The sequence below is a fragment of the Schistocerca americana genome, chromosome 7, assembly GCF_021461395.2.
Source record: "Schistocerca americana isolate TAMUIC-IGC-003095 chromosome 7, iqSchAmer2.1, whole genome shotgun sequence".
NCBI lineage: Eukaryota > Metazoa > Arthropoda > Insecta > Orthoptera > Acrididae > Schistocerca > Schistocerca americana.
In genome coordinates, this window is record NC_060125.1 from 91,567,694 (window position 1) to 91,587,349 (window position 19,656).

The window sequence follows — 19,656 nt, forward strand, 5'->3', positions numbered from 1 at the left end:
CAGTGGACGTTACATTTCAGATGTGTTACGACCCGTGGCTCTACCCTTCATTCGATCCCTGCGAAAGCCTACATTTCAGCAGGATAATGCTCGACCGCATGTTGCAGGTCCTGTACGGGCCTTTCTGATACAGAAAATGTTCTACTACTGCCCTGGCCAGCACAGTCTCCAGATCTCTCACCAATTGAAAACGTCTGGTCAATGGTGGCGGAGCAACTGGCTCGTCACTACTCTTGTTGAACTGTGGTATCGTGTTGATGCTGCATGGGCAGTTGTACCTGTACACGCCATCCAAGCTCTGTTTGACTCAATGCCCAGGCGTATAAAGCCGTTATTACTGCCAGGGGTGGTTGTTCTTGGTACTGATTTCTCAGGATCTATGCACGTAAATTGCGTGAAAATGTAATCACATGTCAGTTCTAGTATAATATACGTGTCCAATGAATACCCGTTTATCATCTGCATTTCTTGATAATATTCTTCTCGGGTATGCAGCCAGATCATAACGTCTTCATGACACAATATTTCCGCGGTCCATCTGGCCGCCATCTTCAGGTGAGAGTGCTTTTAAAACACAGTCCCAATAGCGAGATGCAGGGGCAACCATTTGTGTCTTGTCATAGAGCATTCTGTGTCCCTCGGTGAGACAGTGCTCCGCCACTGCAGATTTATCAGGTTGAAGCAGCCGTGTGTGCCGCTGATGCTCAACACATCGGTCCTGAATGGACGGGATTGTCTGCCCAATATAAGCCTTGCCACAGTGGCAAGGGATCTTGTACACACCGGGCTTCCTCAAACCCAAGTCATCCTTTACAGAGCCAAGGAGCGCTCTAATCTTGGCTGGCGGACGAAAAATACTTTTGATATGGTATCTTTTCAGAATTCTTCCTATCTTCGAGGAAATGCTCCCAGCAAAAGGCAGAAAAGCTACCGATTTGCAGGTATCTTCTGGTGGTTCAAGCGAAGGTCCATACTGGAAAGCACGACGGATCTGTTTACCTGTATAGCCATTCTGCTTGAACACAACCTTAAGATGGTCCAATTCTTGTGTCAAGCTTTCTCCATCTGAAATGGCATAAGCTCTTCTCGCCAACGTCCGCAGGAGCCCCGTACGCTGGAACGATGGATGACAGCTAGAAGCATGCAGGTAACGGTCCGTGTGCGTAGGCTTTCGATAATCTCGGTGGCACGGCAGCACCAGGTTTGTTTCTGGAGGTACGTTGACGATACGTTTATGGTGTGGCATCATGGGAGAGAAGCTCTTGACCGCCTCCTAGATCATTTTAATTCCCTGCATCCTAGCGTCAAGTTTACCATGGAGGTGGAAAGTGATGGGAAGCTTCCGTTTCTGGATGTTCTGGTGTACAGAAAGGATGATGGGACACTGGGACACAGTGTTTATCGAAAGCCTACGCGCACGGACCGTTACCTGCATTCTTCTAGCTGTCATACATTCCTATATAGGGGCCGCAGCTTGCGCTAGGAAGTCAGTTCCGGCGAGTTCGTGCACCAGCACTCTCACCTGAAGATGGCGGCCAGATGGACCGCGGAAATATTGTGTCATGAAGACGTTATGATCCGGCTGCATACCCGAGAAGAATATTATCAACTATTACGCCGGGAAAACCTTCGTAGCCACACCTGCATTTCTTCTTGGTGTAGCAATTTTAATGGCCAGTAGTGCATAAAGCCCATATTCTCACATTGAAGATGCGACTCAGAAATTGCATCGCGGTTGAAAACTACAGGCTGCATGACGACTTGTCTCCAAGAGACAAATGCGGCTGTGGTTAGCGCGTGGTAACTCTCCTAGAAATCCAGTAGCATGTATCCGATGCTCCAATGCCCATTTACTGTAACCCTCGCACCTTCACAGTGACGATGCAACAAACAAATGGCGTCGCAATGGAATGCTTCAGGATCCATGCGAGACTCTCTACAAGCGACTAACGCGGTTACGGCTACCGTATGAACCTTGTCCTGCGAGTCGGCAGGTTGTTTCCGATGCACCATTGCCAGTTTACTCCAACCCTCGCACCCTCACATTGACGTTGCAACACACAAAATGGATCGCGATTGAATACTACAGGCTCCATGCCCACTTCTCTCCAAGGGAATAACGCGGCTGCTGTCACCGTGTGGGGCTACCCCTGGAAGTCGAGTAGCTTTTCCCAACGCACGACAGCCAGTTTACCGTAATTCTCGCACCCTTACATTGACGATACAAAACATAAATTGGGGTTCAATTACATACTACAGGCTTCATGCCGAATTCTTTTGAAGCGACTAAAGCGGCTACGGTCACCGCACGGAACTTCTGCTGGGAGTATAGTAGCTTGTTTCCGATGCACCACAGCCAGTTTACTATAAGCCTTGCACCCTCATATTGACGATGCAACACACAAATTGCGTTGGGATTGATACAACAGGCTCCATACCGAATTATCTCCAAGCGCATAACGCGGCTACGATCACTGTTTGGAAATTCTCATGGGAGTCAAATGGCTTGTTCCCAAAGCACATCTGTCGGTTAACTGTAACCCTTGCTACGTTACATTGACGAAGCAACACACAAATTGCAACGTGATTGAATAATACAGCTTTCATGCTGTCCTGTCTCCAAGAGTATAACGTGTCTATAGTCACCTTGAAGACCTTTTCCAGTTAGTCAAGTAGCTTTCACCCAATGCACCCCTTCACGTAATTCGGCGGTTATTAGCAAATTTGTCTATCAGTATGTAATGAAAAATGGGATGACAGTCAATCGACGGTAATTAACACACCGTTCTTATACAGTGCATGCTTAGCGGTAGAAAGCCAGTGGAGCAAGGGCGGACGAAGCAACACACAAATTGGGTCGAGATTTTATATTACAGCCTCCATGCCAACTTCTCTCCAAGCAACTACACAACTACGGTAACTATAAGGAAATTCTCCTGGGAGTCAAGTAACTTCTTTCCGATGCACCACTTCCAGTTTACTGTAACTCTCACACCCTCACATTGACGATACAACACACAAATTGCGTCGCGATTGTATACTACAGGCTCCATGCCAACTTCTCTCCAAGGATCTTATACGGCTAGAGTAACCCAATGGAACTTATCTTGGGAGTCAATTAGCTTGTTTCTGATGCACCATTGCCAGTTTACTGCCACCCTCACATCCTCACAGTGATGAAGCGACACACAAATTGTGTCGCGATTGTATACTGCAGGCTCCATGAAAACTTCTCTCCAAGAAACTAATGTGGCTACAGTATCCATAAGGAACATCGCCTGGCTGTCAAGTAGCTGCTTTGCGATGCACCACTGCTAGTATACTGTAACCCCCACACCCTCACATTGACGATGCAGCCCAAAAATTGCGTCGAGATTTTATATTACAGCCTAAATGACAACTTCTCTTCAAGCAACTACACAACTACGGTAACTTTAAGGAACTTCTCCTGCTAGTCAATTAACTTCTTTCGAATGCGCCACTGCCAGTTTACTGTAACCCTCACATCCTCACATTGACGATGCAACACACTAATTGCGTCGTGATTGAATACTACAGTCTCGATGCAGACTTCTCCACAAGTTACTAACTAGCCTATGGCCAAGATATGGATTTTCACCTGGGAGTCAAGTAGATTGTTTCCGATGCACCCTTGCTAGTTTACTGTAATCCTCGCACCCACACATTGACATTGCTCACACAAATTGTGTTGGGATTGATACAACAGGCTCCATTCCGAATTATCTCCAAGCGTCTAACACGGCTACGGTCACAGTTTGGAAATTCTCCTGGGAGTCAAATGGGTTATTTCCGATGCAGCACTGGCAGTTCTATGTAACGCTCGCACCCTCACATTGACTATGCAACCCACAAATAGCGTCGCGATTTTATTCTACAGGCTCCAAGCCGACTTCTTTTCAAGTGAGTAACACGGCTACAGTCATCATACGGAACTACTCCTGCGAGTCAAGTAGCTTGTTTCCGATGCACCCTGCCCATTCACTGTAACCCTCAAAGGGTCACATTGACGATGCAACACGCTAATTACTTCGCGTTTGTATACTACAGGCTACATGCCAACTTTTCTCTGAGCAACTAAAGCGGCTGTGGCCTTTGAGTCAAGTATCTTGTTTCTGATACATCACTGGCAGTTTCCTGTATCCCTCACACCCTCACACTGTCGCAGCAACACACAAATTGCGTCGCGATTGTATACTACAGCCATCATGCCAACTTCTTCAAAGCCATCTAACACGGCTACAGTCACCGAATGGAGCTTATCCTGGGAGTCAAGTAGCTTGTTTACGATGCAACTCTGCCAGTTTACTATAACCATCGCAGTCTCATATTGACGATGGAACACACATATAGCGTCACAACTGAATGTTACAGGCTCCATGTCAACTTCTGTCCAAGCGGCTAGCTCGGCTACGGTCACCGTATGGAACTTCTCCTCCAGTCAAGTGGTTTGTTTCTGATGCACCACTGCCAGTTTACTGCAACCCTCACACCATCACATAGACGAATCAATAGACTAATTGCGTCGCGATTGAATACTACAGTCTCGATGCCGGCTACTCTACAAGTGAAATGAAATGATCGTATGGCATTGTTGGCTGGGAGGCCCCTTTCGGGGGAGTTCAGCCGCCGTATATGTCCTCTTTAGTTGATGCCACTTCGGCGACTTGCGAGTCAATGACGATGAAAATGATGATGAGGGACACACTCTGCCGGGAATCGAACCCAGGCCCCCTGCGTGGTAGGCGGTGACGCTACCGCTACGCTATGCAGACGGCACTAACTAGGATATGGTCACGATATAGATCTTCTCCTGGGAGTCAAGTAGATTGTTTCCGATGCACCCTTGCTAGTTTACTGTTATCCTCGCACCCTCACACTGACATTGCTCACACAAATTGCGTCGTAATTGAATACTACACACTCCATGTCTACTTTTCTCCAAACGACTAATGCGGCTATGGTCAGCGTATGGAACTTCTCCTGGGAGTCAAGTAGAGTGTTTCCGATGCACCACTGCGTTTGCTTTAACCCTCACACCCTCATATTGACGATGCAACTAGGGTTGCCATAACCCAAGGACGAAAGTCAAGGACTAAATTCGGTGATTATAAAGATGTGGTTGAAACACGGACCGAGATGTTGTGCAAGTGGCCATTGTTGTGCAAGTGGCCTTTTCGATGCGCCACTTCTGGTTTACTGTAACGCTCACACCCTCACATTGTCGATGCAACGCACAAATTGCTACTCGATTTTAAACTACAGGCTCCATGTAGACTTCTGCGTAAGCCACTACCGCAGTTAGAGTCACCATGTGGAACTACTCCGAGGAATCAAGTAGCTAGTTTTCCCAACTCCTTCCAGTTTACTGTAACCCTTGCTCTCTCACAATGACGATGCATTGTACAAATTGCGTTGCAACTGAATACTACAGTCTCCATGGAAACTTCAATCGAAGCAAATAACACGGCTTCGGTCACTCTAAGGAACATATCCTGGGAGTCAAGTAGCTAGTTTCCGATACAACACTGATTGTTTACTGTAACCCTAAAACCCTCATACTGACGATGCAACACACAAAATGCATCACGATTTTATAGTGAAGGCTCGATGCCGACTTCGGTCCAAATCACCGTGGCGAACTTCTCCTGGGATTCAAGTAGCTTGTTTCCTATGCACCACTTGCAGTTTACTATAACCCTCATATCCTTAATTGACGATGCAACACACAAATTGCGTCGCGACTGTTTACTACAGACGCCATGCCAACATATTTTCAAGCAACTAACGCGGCTACGGTCACCGTATGGAACTTGTCCTGGGAGTCAAGGTCCTTGTTTGAGCTGCATCACTGCCAATTTACTGTAACCCTCAGACCCTCACATTAAAGATGCATCACACAAATTGCGTCGTAATTGAATACTACAGGCCCCATGACAACTTCTCTCGAAGCAAATAGCACTTCTACAGTTACTGTCTAGAACTTCTCCTGGGAGTCAAGTAACATGTTTCCGATGCATTACTGCAATATACTGTAACACCCTCGCCCTCTCATGGACAATACAACACACAAATTGCGTGGCGACTGTATACTTTGGCCTCCATGCCATTATCTCTCCAAGCAACTAACGCATCTATGGCCACCGTAAGGAAATTTTCCTGTGAAACAAGTTGATTGCTTCCGATGCAAAAGCACCAGTTTACTGTAACCGTCAGAACCTCACATTGATGATGCAACACACAAATTAAGTGGCGACTGTATGATACAGGATCCGTACCAAAATCTCTCCTAGCAAGTAACGCGGCTACGGTCACTGCAAGTTGCTTCTCCTGGGAGTGAGGAGCTTGTTACCATTGCACCATTACCGGGTTTACTGAAACCCTCACACTGTCACATTGACGATGTAACACAGGTTTACAGTAACCCTCATACCTCGACATTGACAATGCAACACACAAATTCTGTCACGATTGAATACTACTGGCTCCCTGCCAAGTTGTCTCCAAGCAACTAACGCGGCTTCGGTCACCATAAGGCACTTTTCCTAGGAGTCAAATACCTTGTTTCCAAAGCACCACTCCCTGTTTACTGTAACCCTAAGTTCTCACATTGACGATGCAACAGACAAATTGCGTCGCGATTGTATACCAAACGCTCGTTGCCAACTTTTCTCCAAGCAACTAATGCGGCTACAGTTACTGTAAGGAAATTCTCGTGGGAGCCAAGTAGCTTGCCTCTGATGCACCACTGCCAGAGTACTGTAACACTCACACTCTCACATCGACAGCGCAATACACAAATTACGTCGCGATTGTATAATATAGGCTCCATGCCAACATATCTCCAAGGCACAAACGTGACTACGGTCGCCGTAAGCCCCTTCTTCTTGTAGCGAAGTATCTTATTTCCGATGTACCACTGCCACTTTATTGTAGCCCCCAGACCCTCACGTTGACGGTGCAACATACAAATTTCGTAGCGATTAAATATTACATTCTACAAGCCGACTGCTCTCCTAGCAACTGAAGCAGCTACAGTCACCAGATGGAACTTTTCCTGGGAGTCAAATACCTTGTTTCCGATGTACCAGTACTAGTTTACTGTAACCCTTGCATTCTCACACTGACGATGCAACACACAAATTGCGTAGCGACTGACTACTACAGGCTCCATGCCAACTTCTCCTTAAGCAACTATCGCGGCTACGGTTACTGTAAGCAACTTCTCCTGTGAGTCAAATTCTTGTTTCCGATGCACCACTGGCACTTTACTGGAACCCTCAGACCCTCGCATTGATGATGCAAGACACAAATTGCGTCACGATTGTATACTACATGTTATATGAAGACTTCTCTAAAAACAAATAACGGGTCTACGGTCACTTTAAGGAACAATTCCTGGGAGGCAAGTAGTTTGTTGCCGATGCAACATTACCAGTTTACTGTAACACTCGCACTCTCACATGTACAATGCAATACACAAAATACGTCGCGATTGTATAGTACAGGCTCCATGCAGACTTGTGTCTATGCAACTAACAAGTCTATGGTCACAGTAAGGAACTTCTCCCGGGAGCCAAGTAGCTTGTTTGTGATGCACCACTGCCAGAGTGCTGTAACACGCACACTCTCAGATGGACAATGCAAAACACAAATTGCGCCGCGATTGTATTTTACAGGCGCCATGCCGACTTCTCTCAAAGAGACTAATGCGTCTACAGTTACCGCGTAGAGCTTCTCCTTGGATTCAAGTAGCTTGTTTCCGATAAATCCCTGTCAGTTTACTGTAACCCTAGCAATCTCACACTGATGATGCAACACACAAATTGCGTTTCGATTGAATACTACATTCACATGCCAACATCCCTCCACGTGACTAAGTCGACTACAGTCACTGTATGGACCTTCTCCTGAGTGTCAAGTAGATTGTTTCTGATGAATCACTGCCAGTTTACTGTAACCCTCATACCTCCACGTTGAGGATGCAACACACAAATTTCGTCGCGATTGAATACTATTCACTCCCTGCCGAATTGTATCTAAGCGACTAACAAGCCTACGGTCACCGTATGAAACTTTTCCTGGAAATCAAGTAGAATGTTACCGATGCATCACTGGCAGTATATTGTAAACATCATATCCTGACATGGAAATGCAACTCATAAATTGCGTTGCTGTTCTTTACTACAGGTTCCATGCCAACTTCTCTGCAAGCAACTAACGCGTCTACAGTCACCGTAAGGACTTATCCTGGGAGTCAAGTAACTTGTTTCTGATGCGTTACTGCCTGTTTACTGTAACCCTCGCACGCTCACATTGCTGATGCAACACACAAATTGCGTCGGGACTGTATACAACGGGCTCCATGCCAACTTCACTTCAGGCGACTGACTTGGCTATGGTTACCGTATCGAACTTCTCCTGGGAGTCAAATACCTTGTTTCTGATGAACCAGTGCTAGCTTACTGTAGCCCTCACACGTTCACATTGACCATGCAACACAAAAATTGCGTCGCGATTTATCATTTCCGTGTACATGACGACTGTTATCCTAGCAACAAACGTGGCTACGGTCACTGTATGGAACTTCTCCGGGGAGTCAAGTACCATGTTGCCGATGTTCCAGGGCCAGTTTACTGCAGTCCTTTAACCTTTACATTGACGATGCAACACAAATTGTGTCGCGATTGGATACTACCGTATACAGGCGGACTATTCTCCTAGGATTAACGCGGCTACGGTCACCGTATGGAAATTCTCCTGGGAGTCAAATACCTTGTTTCCGATGTTCCAGGGCCAGTTTACTATAGGCCTCGCACCCTCACATTGACGATGCAACACACAAATTGCGTCGCGATAGAATACTACAGTCTACGAGACAGCTGTTCTCCTAGCAAGTAACGCGGCTACGGTCACCGTATGGAACTTTTCCTGGGTGTCAAATACCTTGTTGCCGACGTTCCAGGGCCAGTTTACTGCAGTCCTTTAACCCACACATTGACGGTGCGACACACAAATGGCGTCGCGATTGGATACTGCCGTATACAAGCCGACTGTACTGCTAGCAACTGTTGTGGCCACATGTAGTAAGCATTGCTTCACGCAGTGGAGAATGGCAAAATAGAGGCACGCCGGCGACCGAAGCGTTGCGAAGTAGGCAGGCACAGATAGCCTTGCTGACAGCAGCAGTCTACCAACAGGCTGACGCAAGGATGCACACAGACCAAGCGAGTAGCGAAGCCTGGAGAGTGCTTAGTAAGAGAAAGTGAGGCCAGCACGCTAAGTTACGCTGCAATATACTGCGGGAGTAATATCAAAAAGCTACCACCGAGGGTAAAAAAACGTCCTCCTGACGGATATAAATAGTGGAGCGCAGGCAGCACCAGACAGAAGCCATTAGGAAGCAGTTCGGATCTGAGGACGGACGTGGTCTGTGTCCGAATGTTCAGTCTTCGTAGGTGACGATTCCGGAAGTCTGTTCCAGCTCGCAGGAGTCATCCGTTCACCGCCAGATGTCAACTTCAGCTCTGGAGGTCTTCCCGATTTCGGTCGGCACCATGGATGACTAACTACAGCCAGAACTTCCAGCAGGACTGGCCGCAGCGCGGTCTTGGTCACAGGAGGCGCCGGGGACTGACGCCCAGACTTCATGACAAACCGGCCCCACGGCGCGTGCTCCGTCCATGACGGGACCTCGCGGACATCGCGACAGACGGCTTCCCAGCCGCCGGTGCAGCAGGCGTCGGTAGCTGACCTCACGGAGCTGCAGTTCCGTGGGCGTGCCGTACTGGGGCGTCGAGCAGTTACGAGTTCATCTCAACATCATCCTGGCTTCAGCGGAGCACTGGTGGCCTGAGGCTCAAGAGTGCGATCAGCGGCGAAGTTGCGCGCGTTGTCGGAGAATCTACACAGCAGCAGCCAGGTGAAGGGATCCACAGGGATGGGTAGCGACGACGAGGGAGAAACTGTAAAGAAAGTTCAATAAATAATTGTAAAACTCCAGGCCGTCTCAGTCTTTGGCGCAGCCACTGTGTCTGGTGCTAACAAGTACTGCAGAAGTCGTAACACAACTAACGCGGCTACGGTCACCGTATGGAACTTCACCTGGGAGTCAAATACCTAGTTTCTGATGACCCAGTGCCAGTTTACTGTAGCCCTCGTACCCTCGCATTGTCGATGCAACACACAAATTGCGTCTCGATTGAATACTACCGTGTACAAGACGACTGTTCTCCTAGCTAAGGACGCGGCTAAGGTCATTGTCATGGAACTTCTCCTGGGAGTCAAATAACTTGTTTCCGATGTACCCGGGCCAGTTTACTGTAGCCCTCGCACAATCACATTGACGATGGAACACAGAAATTGCGTCGCGATTGAATACGAGAATGTACAAGCCGACTCTTCTCCTAGCAACTAACTTAGCTACGGTCACCGTATGGAACTTCTCCTGGGAGTGAAATACATCGTTTCTGATGTACAAGGGCCAGTGTACTCTACCCCTTGCAGCCTGACATTGACGTTGCAACACGTATATTGCGTAGCGATTGAATACTACAGGCTACAAGCCAACTGCTCTCCTAGCAACTAATGCAGCTACGGTCAGAGTATTGATCTCTTCCTGGGAGTCTAAATCTTTCATGTCCGATGAACCAGTGCCAGTTAACTGTAGCCCTCGCACCCTCAGATCCAAAACGCAACACACTAATTGCTTTGGGACTGAATACTACAGTCTACAAGAACACTGTTCTTCTAGCAACTAACGCGGCTACTGTGAGAGTATTGAACTCCTCCCGAGAGTCAAATACATTGTGTGGTGTGCGTACTGTAAGACCTTCGGTACACACACCATCGGATTATTTGACTTGTTGCTCTAACGAAGTAGCCGAGTGTCAGTAATATGTCTCGTGGTCTTATCATGGCGTGTTTATCTTCTGCCGTTAGGTCGGACGATAGAAATGCCAATTGCACGCTTAGAGTAGCAGATTGACGGTAACCAACTTTAAACAGAACTTGACTAATTTTCACACACATTTATTAAAATAATGACAATCATAAACCTTACTTAACTTGATTCTGGATGCTATTTACAATTGACAATCTGAAGTTCCTTTGGTCTTGGTACGTTAATCTTATTCTCACGTATCTCTGATACTTGACAAAGTGTCTATACATTTCTCTTCATGGCTACGTACAGGAATATCATAATCTTATTAGGTGCAGACTGAAACTTGACTATAGATTGGTACAGACAAATGTAGAACTCGTACAGACTGGTACAGACTAGTGCAGATTGGTACAGAGTGATGCAGACAAATGCAGACTAGTACAGACTGGTGCAGACAAATGCAGACTGACTAATCGGAGGTCTGTACACTTGTTATAATACCTCACGCGTTCATGTATCACTGCGCGAGTGTGATCCGCAAGGAGAGAAGGTTCTGTGTTAGCAGCAATCTCATTGGCTGCGTTACGTATTAATACGCGGATCGGCGGAAGCGGAATTTGGTCCGTATCTAAGACAGCGCCAACTCGTAGTGCGGAGACGGACGAGAGCTGCGCCTGCGCTGTTGTGCTTAGTGGGGCACGCTCTAGTGGGAAAGCTGTGTACGCGCTGACTACGCGGAACTATGTACAGAACACATTGTTTCCAAGGTACCAGTACCAGTTTACTGTACCCCTCGCACCCTCACATAGTCGATGCAACACTCAAATTGCGTAGAAGCCAACTGGTCTCCTAGCAACTAACGCCGCTACAGTCAGTGTATTGGACTAGTCCTCGGAGTCAAATTCCTCGTTTCACATGTACCAGTGCCACTTTACTGTAGCACTCGCACCCTAGCCGGCCGCGGTGGCCAAGTGGTTCTAGGCGCTACAGTCTCTAACCGCGCAACCGCAACGGACGCATGTTCCAATCCTGCCTCGGGCATAGGTGTGTGTAATGTCCTTAGGTTAGTTAGGTTTAAGTAGTTCTAAGTTCTAGGGGACTGATGACCTCAGACGTTAAGTCAGATAGTGCTCAGAGCCATTTGAACCATTTGAACTCACACCCTCACATTGACGATGCCACACACAAATTTCCTCGCGATTGAATACTACAGTACGAAAAGCCGACCGCTCTCCTTGGAACTAACGCGGCTAAGGACAGTCATTGAATTCCTCCTGGGAATCAAATACCATTCTTCCGATGTACCAGTGCCAGTTAACTGTATCCCTTGCACCCTAACACTAGCGATGCAACACACTAATTGCGTCGCGATTGAATACTACAGTCTACAAGAAGACTGTTCCCCTAGCGACTAACGCACAACGATCATAAAATTGAACTCCTCCTGAGTGTCATATATCTTGTTTCGGACGTGCCAATACCTATTTGCTGTAGCTCTCGCAGCCTCACATTGACGTTGCAACACACAGATTGCGTTGCGATATAGTACTACAGTCCACAAAGCAACTGCACTAATAGCAAGGAACGCGGCTACGGTCAGAGTATTGAACTTACCCTGGGAGCCAAATAACAGTTTTGTGATGCACCAGTGGCAGTTTACTGTAGCCCTCGTAACCTCACATTAACGATACAATACACAAATTGCGTCGCGATTGAATACTACAGTCTACAATCGACTTCTCTCCTAGAAACTAACTTGGCTATGGTCAGAGCATTGGATTCCTCCTGGGAGTTAAATGCCATGTTTTCGATGTATCAAGGCCAGTTCACTGTTGCCCCGGCAACCTCACATTAACTATGCAACACACAAAATGCGCGGCGATTGAATACTACAGTCGACAAAGCGATAGCTCTCCTTGCAAATAATGCGGCTACGGGCAGCGCATTGAACTCCTCCTGGGAATCAAATACCATGTTTGAGACAAACCAGTGCCAAATTAATGTAACCCTCGCACACTCACGTTGACGATGCAATATAGAAATTGCGTTGCAATTGAAAACTAATGTCTACAGGCTGATTGTTCTCATAGCAACTAACGCGGCTTCTGTCAGAGTGTTGAACTCCTTCTGGTAGTCAAAAACCTCGTTTCCGATGTACCAGTGCCAGTTTACTGTAGCCACCGCATCCTCACATTGACGATGCAACACACAAAATGCGTATCGATTAAATACTACGCTCTACAAGACTACTGCTCTCCTACCAACTATAGCGCCTCGGTCAGAGTATCAAACTTCTCCTGGGAGTAAAATACCTTGTCTCCGATGTACCAGTGCCAGTATCCTGTAGCCTTCCGACCCTCTCATTAACGATTCAAAACACAAATTGCGTAGCGATTGAATACTACAGTGTACAATCGACTTCTCTCCTATCCACTAACGTGGCTACGGCCAGAGCAGTGAATTCCTCCTGGGAGTCGAGTACCTCATTTCCGATGTACCAGTGCCATTTGACTGTAGCTCTCGCACCCTTACATTGGCAATGAAATACACAAATTGCGCCGGCAAGAGTGGCCGAGCGGTTCTAGGCGCTATAGTCGGGACCCACGCGACCGCTACGGTCGCAGGTTCGAATCCTGATTCGGGCATGGATGTTTGTGATGTCCTAAGGTTAGTTAGGTTTAAGTAGTTCTAAATTGGGGGACTGATGACCTGAGAAGTTAAATCTGATAGTGGTCAGAGCCATTTGAACCCTTTGAACACAAATTGCGTCAAGATTGAATACTACAGTCTGCAAGCCGACTGCTCTCCTAGCAACTATCGAGGCTACGGTCACAGCATTGAACTCCTCCTGGCAGACAAATACCTCGTTTCCGATGTACCAGGGCCAGTCTACTTTTGCCCTCCCACCCACACATTGACGGAGCAACACACAAATTGCGACGCGATGAATACTACAGTCTACAATCAATCTGCTCTCCTAGCAACTAAAGCGGCTAAGGTCAAGAGTATTGAACTCCTCCCGGGAGTCAAATGATGATGATGTCCTCCTCGCCGTGTCCGGCGACAGCGACTCCGTCAGTCTTCTCTGTCCTTGTTGTGGTAGGCTCGGATGTGGCTCGCGAATCCGAATTTCGCTTTGAATATCCTGTTGCATGAAGCACAGTGAAGTTGACCAGCAGAGTTTGTAAGTATACGTGTAGACAGGCTTGAGCTGAGATTTTCGGAGCTCTCTTTTTAGCATCCAGGTTCATTAGAGGCTTTTGCTCGAATTGTTCGATGATCTTATGTACAGTTCATCGCCGCTCCGATCGGCGCAATGCTAGCTCCTCCCAACGGTTGCTTGGAATGCCACAGGCTGCAAGGTGGCGTTTAATGGTGTCTTTATATCGCAGGTGTTGACCACCTTTCCTCCTCTTCCCGCACGAGAGCTGCGAGGAGAACACCGCTTTAGGTAGCCTACTGTCATCCATGCGTACTATGTGACCACTCCATCTCAGTTGATGTTTCATTATTAAAGCTTCAATACCAGCCAGTTTCACGCGGCGCAAAATCTCCGTGTTTGGGACACGGTCTTCCCATTTGATGCGCAGAATTGATCTCAGACATCGAAGATGAAATTTATCTAGCTTCTTAATGTAAGCTTTGTAACAGCACCAGGTTTCCGAGGCATAGAGTAAGGTGGATAATACTACCGCTTTGTAGACTGCAATTTTTGTTTGTAGTTTGAGATCATGTGATTTCCATACTCGGTCATTAAGCTTACCGGAGGCTGAGGCTGCGCTGGCTATACGCGCTGCGATTTCAGTTGTCAGGCTGTTGTCACTTCTAATTTGGCTTCCCAGGTATTTGAAATTTGACACATTTTGCAAGGGTTTGTTATTTATCTCAATACTGGAGTCATCTGCATTAAGACCTCTAAGTGGCTGTTTGAGAACTTGCGTCTTAGTGATGCTAACGGCTAAGCCAGATCTTCTGCAGGAGGCACTTAGCAGATTTATGTAAGTCTGAAGAGTTTCGCAAGAATTAGCCATCATGCATACATCATCCTCGTAGAGAATCTCTAAGATGGATAGTTTGGTTATGCGACTTTTTGTTATGAGGCGAGAGATGTTGAAGACACTTTTGTCTGTCCTTGTGTCGAGACTAATTTGATTACTACAGGCTTTGGTCGCGTCTCTCATAACAACTGCGAAGTAAAGTGAGAAGAGTGTGGGAGCCAGAACACAGCCTTGTTTTACACCACATGTCGCGGGAAACTGTTCTGAGAGCTTGTCCTCATGGCAGATTTTGCCATCATGTTTTCATGAAACTGCCGAGTCAAACTGACAATTATGTCAGGGCACCCAGTTTTCTTTAGTATGATCCAGAGAGCTTCCCGTGGGACACGATCAAAAGCTTTTTCCAGGTCTACAAAGCACATGATCAAAGGCCGATGTTGCTCTAAACTTTTCTCTTGCATTTGTTTGACAACAAATATGGCATCCACTGTGCCTCTGTTTGGGCAAAAGCCACACTGGGTCTCTGGTAGCAGTTTTTCTGCAAAGTATGTTAACCGGGTGTTAATTATGTGGGCAAGGACTTTTCCCGCTGCTGAGAGAAGAGAAATGCCCCCGTGGGAGCTGCAGTCTGATATGTCACCCTTGCCTTTATAGATCTTGGAAAATACCTCGTTGCGATATACCAGTGCCAGTTGACTATAGCCCTCGCACCCTAAAATTAATGATGAAACACACTAATTGCGTAGCGACTGAATACTACAGCCTACAAGGCGACTGCTCTCCTAGCAACTATCGAGGCTACGGTGAGAGCATTGAACTACTCCTGGGAGTAAAAAATCTCGTTTCTGATGTACCAGTGCCATTTGACTGTAGCCCACGCACCCTCACATTGAGAAAGAAACATACAATTTGCTCCGCGATTCAATATTACACTCTACTAGCCGACTGCTCTCCTAGCAACTATCGAGGCTACGGTCACAGCATTGAATTCGTCCTGGGAGTCAAATACCTTGTTTCGCATGTTCTAGGGACAGTTTACTGTAGCATTCACGTCCCCACAATTACGAACACCACACAAATTCGGTCGCGATTGATTACTACTGTGTACAAGCCAACTGTTCTCCTAGGAACTAACGCGGCTACGGTCAGAACATGGAATTCCTGCTGGGAATCAAATACCTCGTTTCCGATTTAGCAGTACCAGTTGACTGAAGCCCTCGCACCCTCACATTGACAATGAAACACACAAATTGCGCCGCGATTGAATACTACTATCTATAAGCCGACTGCTCTCCAACTATCGAGACTACAGTCAGAGCATTGAACTCCTCCTGGGACCCCTCGCACCCTCACATTGGGGATGCGACACACAAATTTCGTCGCGATAGAATACTACAGTCTACAAATCAACTGCTCTCCTAGCAACTGACGCGCCAATGGTCACCATATGGAACTTCTCCTGGGAGTCAAATACATCGTTTCCGATGTACCAGTGACAGTTTACTGTACCCATCGAACCCTCACATTGACGATGAAACACACAAATTGCGTCGCGATTGAATACGACAGTCTACATGCTGACTGTTCTCCTAGCAACTAACGTGGCTACGGTTACCATATGGAACGTACCCTCGGAGTTAAATACCTTTTTCCGATGTACCAGTACCAGTTTCCAGTAGCCCTCGCACCTTCACATTGACAATGCAACACACAAATTGCGTCACGCTAGAATACTACCGTCTGGAAGCCGACTGATCTCCTAGCAACTAACGCGGCTTTGGTCGCCGTATAGAACTACTCCTGGGAGTCAAATTCCTAGTTTCCGATGTACCAGTGCCAGTATATTGTAGCCCTCGTAACCTCACTTTGACGATGCAACACACAAATTGCGTAGCGATTGTATAATGCAGTCTACAAGCCGACTGCTCTCCTAGCAATTAACGCTGCTAAGGTCACCCTACAGAAATTCTCATGCGAGTGCAGCAGTTGGTATCCGATGCACCACTGACTGGTTACTGTATTCCTCGCACCCTCACTTTGGCAAAGCAACATTCGAATTGCGTCGCGATTTAATACTACAGTCTGCGTCCGACATTTCTCGTAGCAACCAAAGCAACAATCAGAGTATTGAACTTCTCCTGGGAGTCAAATAACTGGTTTCTGAGGTATCAGTTGCAGTTTACTGTAGCCTTCGCACCCTCACATTGACGATGCCATACACAAATTGCGTCGCGTTTGAATACTACAGTCTACAAGACGACTGTTCTCCTAGCAACTAACGCTGCTACGGTTCCTGTATGGAACTTCTTCTGGGAGTCGAATACCTTGTTTCCGATGTAACAGTGCCAGTTCACTGAAACCCTCGCGCATTGATATTGACGATGCAACACACAAATTGCGTCGCGATTGTATACTACATTCTCCATGGCGACATTTCTCCCGGTAACTGACGCAGCTATTGTCAGAGAATGAACTTCTCCTGGGGGTTAAATACCTTGTTCCCGATATATCTGCGGTAGTTTACTGTAGCTCTCGCACGCTAACATTGACGATGAAGCACGCAAATTGCTTCGAAATTGAAAACTACAGTCTACAAGCCGACTGCTCCCTTAGCAACTAAAGCGGCTACTGTCAGAGCATAGAACTTCTCCTGTGAGTTATTGTTCCTGATGTACCTCTCATTGATGATCCAACACACAAATTGCGTCGCGGTTGAGTACATCAGTCTACATGCCGACTATTCAGCTAGCAACTAATGCGGCTTTGGTCACCGTATGGAACTTCTCCTGGGAGACAAACTCCGTGTTTCCGATCTATCTGTGCAGCTTTACTGAAACGCTCACGCCCTCGTATTGAAGATGAAACACAAATTTTGCGTCTCGATTGAATACTACCTTCTACAAATTGACTGTTCACCTAGCAACAAATGCCATTACGGTCGCCCTATGGAACTTCTCCTGAGAGTGAAGTATTTCGTTTCCAATGCACCACTGGCTGGTTACTGTATTCCTCGCACCCTCACATTGATGATGCACCTCACAAATTGCCCCGCGATTGGATACTACAGTCTCCATGCCGACATTTCTCCTAGCAACTTTCGCGGCAACATTCAGAGTATTGAACTTCGTTTGCGAGTCAAATACCTAGTTCCCGATGTAGCTGTGCCAGTTTATTGTAGCCCTCATACCCTCAGATTTTCGATACAACACACAGATTGTGTTGGCTTCGAACACTACAGTCTACAAGTCTGTTCACCTAGCAACTAACGCGGCTATGGTCACTGTATGGAACTTTTCCTGGGAATCATTTACCTAGTTTAGGATGTACCAGGGCCTGTTTACTGAAACTCAAGCGAACTCATATTGAAGATTCAACACACAAATTGCGTCGCGATTGAACACGACACTCTACAAATCGACTGTTCACCTATTAACTAACGCAGCTACGGTCACTGTGTGGAACTTCTCCTGGGAGTCAAGTGCCTGTTCCCGATGTACCAGTGCCAGTTTACTGAAACCCTCGCCCACTCATATTGAAGATGCAGCACACAAATTGCGTCGCGATTGAATTACATAGTCTACAAGCCGACAGATCTACTAGCAACTATCGAGGCTACGGCTACCCTATGGAACTTCTCCTTTGAGTGAAGTAGTGTGTTTTCTATACGCCACTGCATGGTTACTGTATTCCCTGCATCCTCATATTGATGACGCCACACAGAAATTGCGCCGTGATTGAATACTACATGTCTCATGCCGACATTTCTCATAGCAGATAACGCGGCTACAGTGAGAGTATTGAACTTCGACTGGGTGTCAAATACCTTGTTTCGTATGTACCAGTGACAGTTTACTGCATCCCTCGCACCCTAGTATTGATGATGCAACACACAAACAATACCACAGTCTCCATTCTGACATTTCTCCTAGCAACTAACGTGGCTACGGTAAGAGTATTTAACTTCTCCTGGTAGTCAAATACCTGTGGTCCGATGTACCAGTGCCAGTTTACTGTAGCCCTCGCACCCTCACATTGACGATGCAACACAGAAATTGAGTCGCGATTGATTACTACAGTCTACAGGCCGACTGTTCGTCTAGCAACAAACGTGGCTCCGGCCACCGAAAGAAATTTCTTCTGGGAGTCAAGTACTTTGTTTTCGATGTACCAGTGCCAGTTTACTGAAACCCTCCCGCCCTCACATTGAAGATGGAACACACTAATAGTGTCGCGATTGAGTACTAATCGCTCCATGCCGACTTCTCTACCAACGACTTATGCGTTGCAGACACCATATGGAACTTCTCCTGATAGTCAAGTAACTTGTTTCCGATGCACCACTGCTAGTGTTACTGTAACACTTGCACACTCCCTTTGACAATGCAACTCACAAATTCTTCGTGATGGAATACTACACGCTCCATGCCGACTTCCCTCCAAGCGACTAACGCGGCTATGGTCACCGTATGAAACCTCTACCAGTAGTCAAGTAGGTTGTTTCCGATACACCACGGGCAGTATACTGTAACTATGTGGCACGCTCACATTGTCGACGGAACACACACGTTGACTCGCGATTGAATACTACAAGCTCCATGCCGACTTGTCTCCAAGAGACTGACGCGGCGACGGTCGCCGATAGGAACTTTCCCTGGGACTCAAGTAGCTTTTCTCCAATGCATCACTGGCAGTTTACTGTGTCCCACAAGTCCTAACGTTGAGGATGCAACACACAAATTGCGTCGCGATTGAATA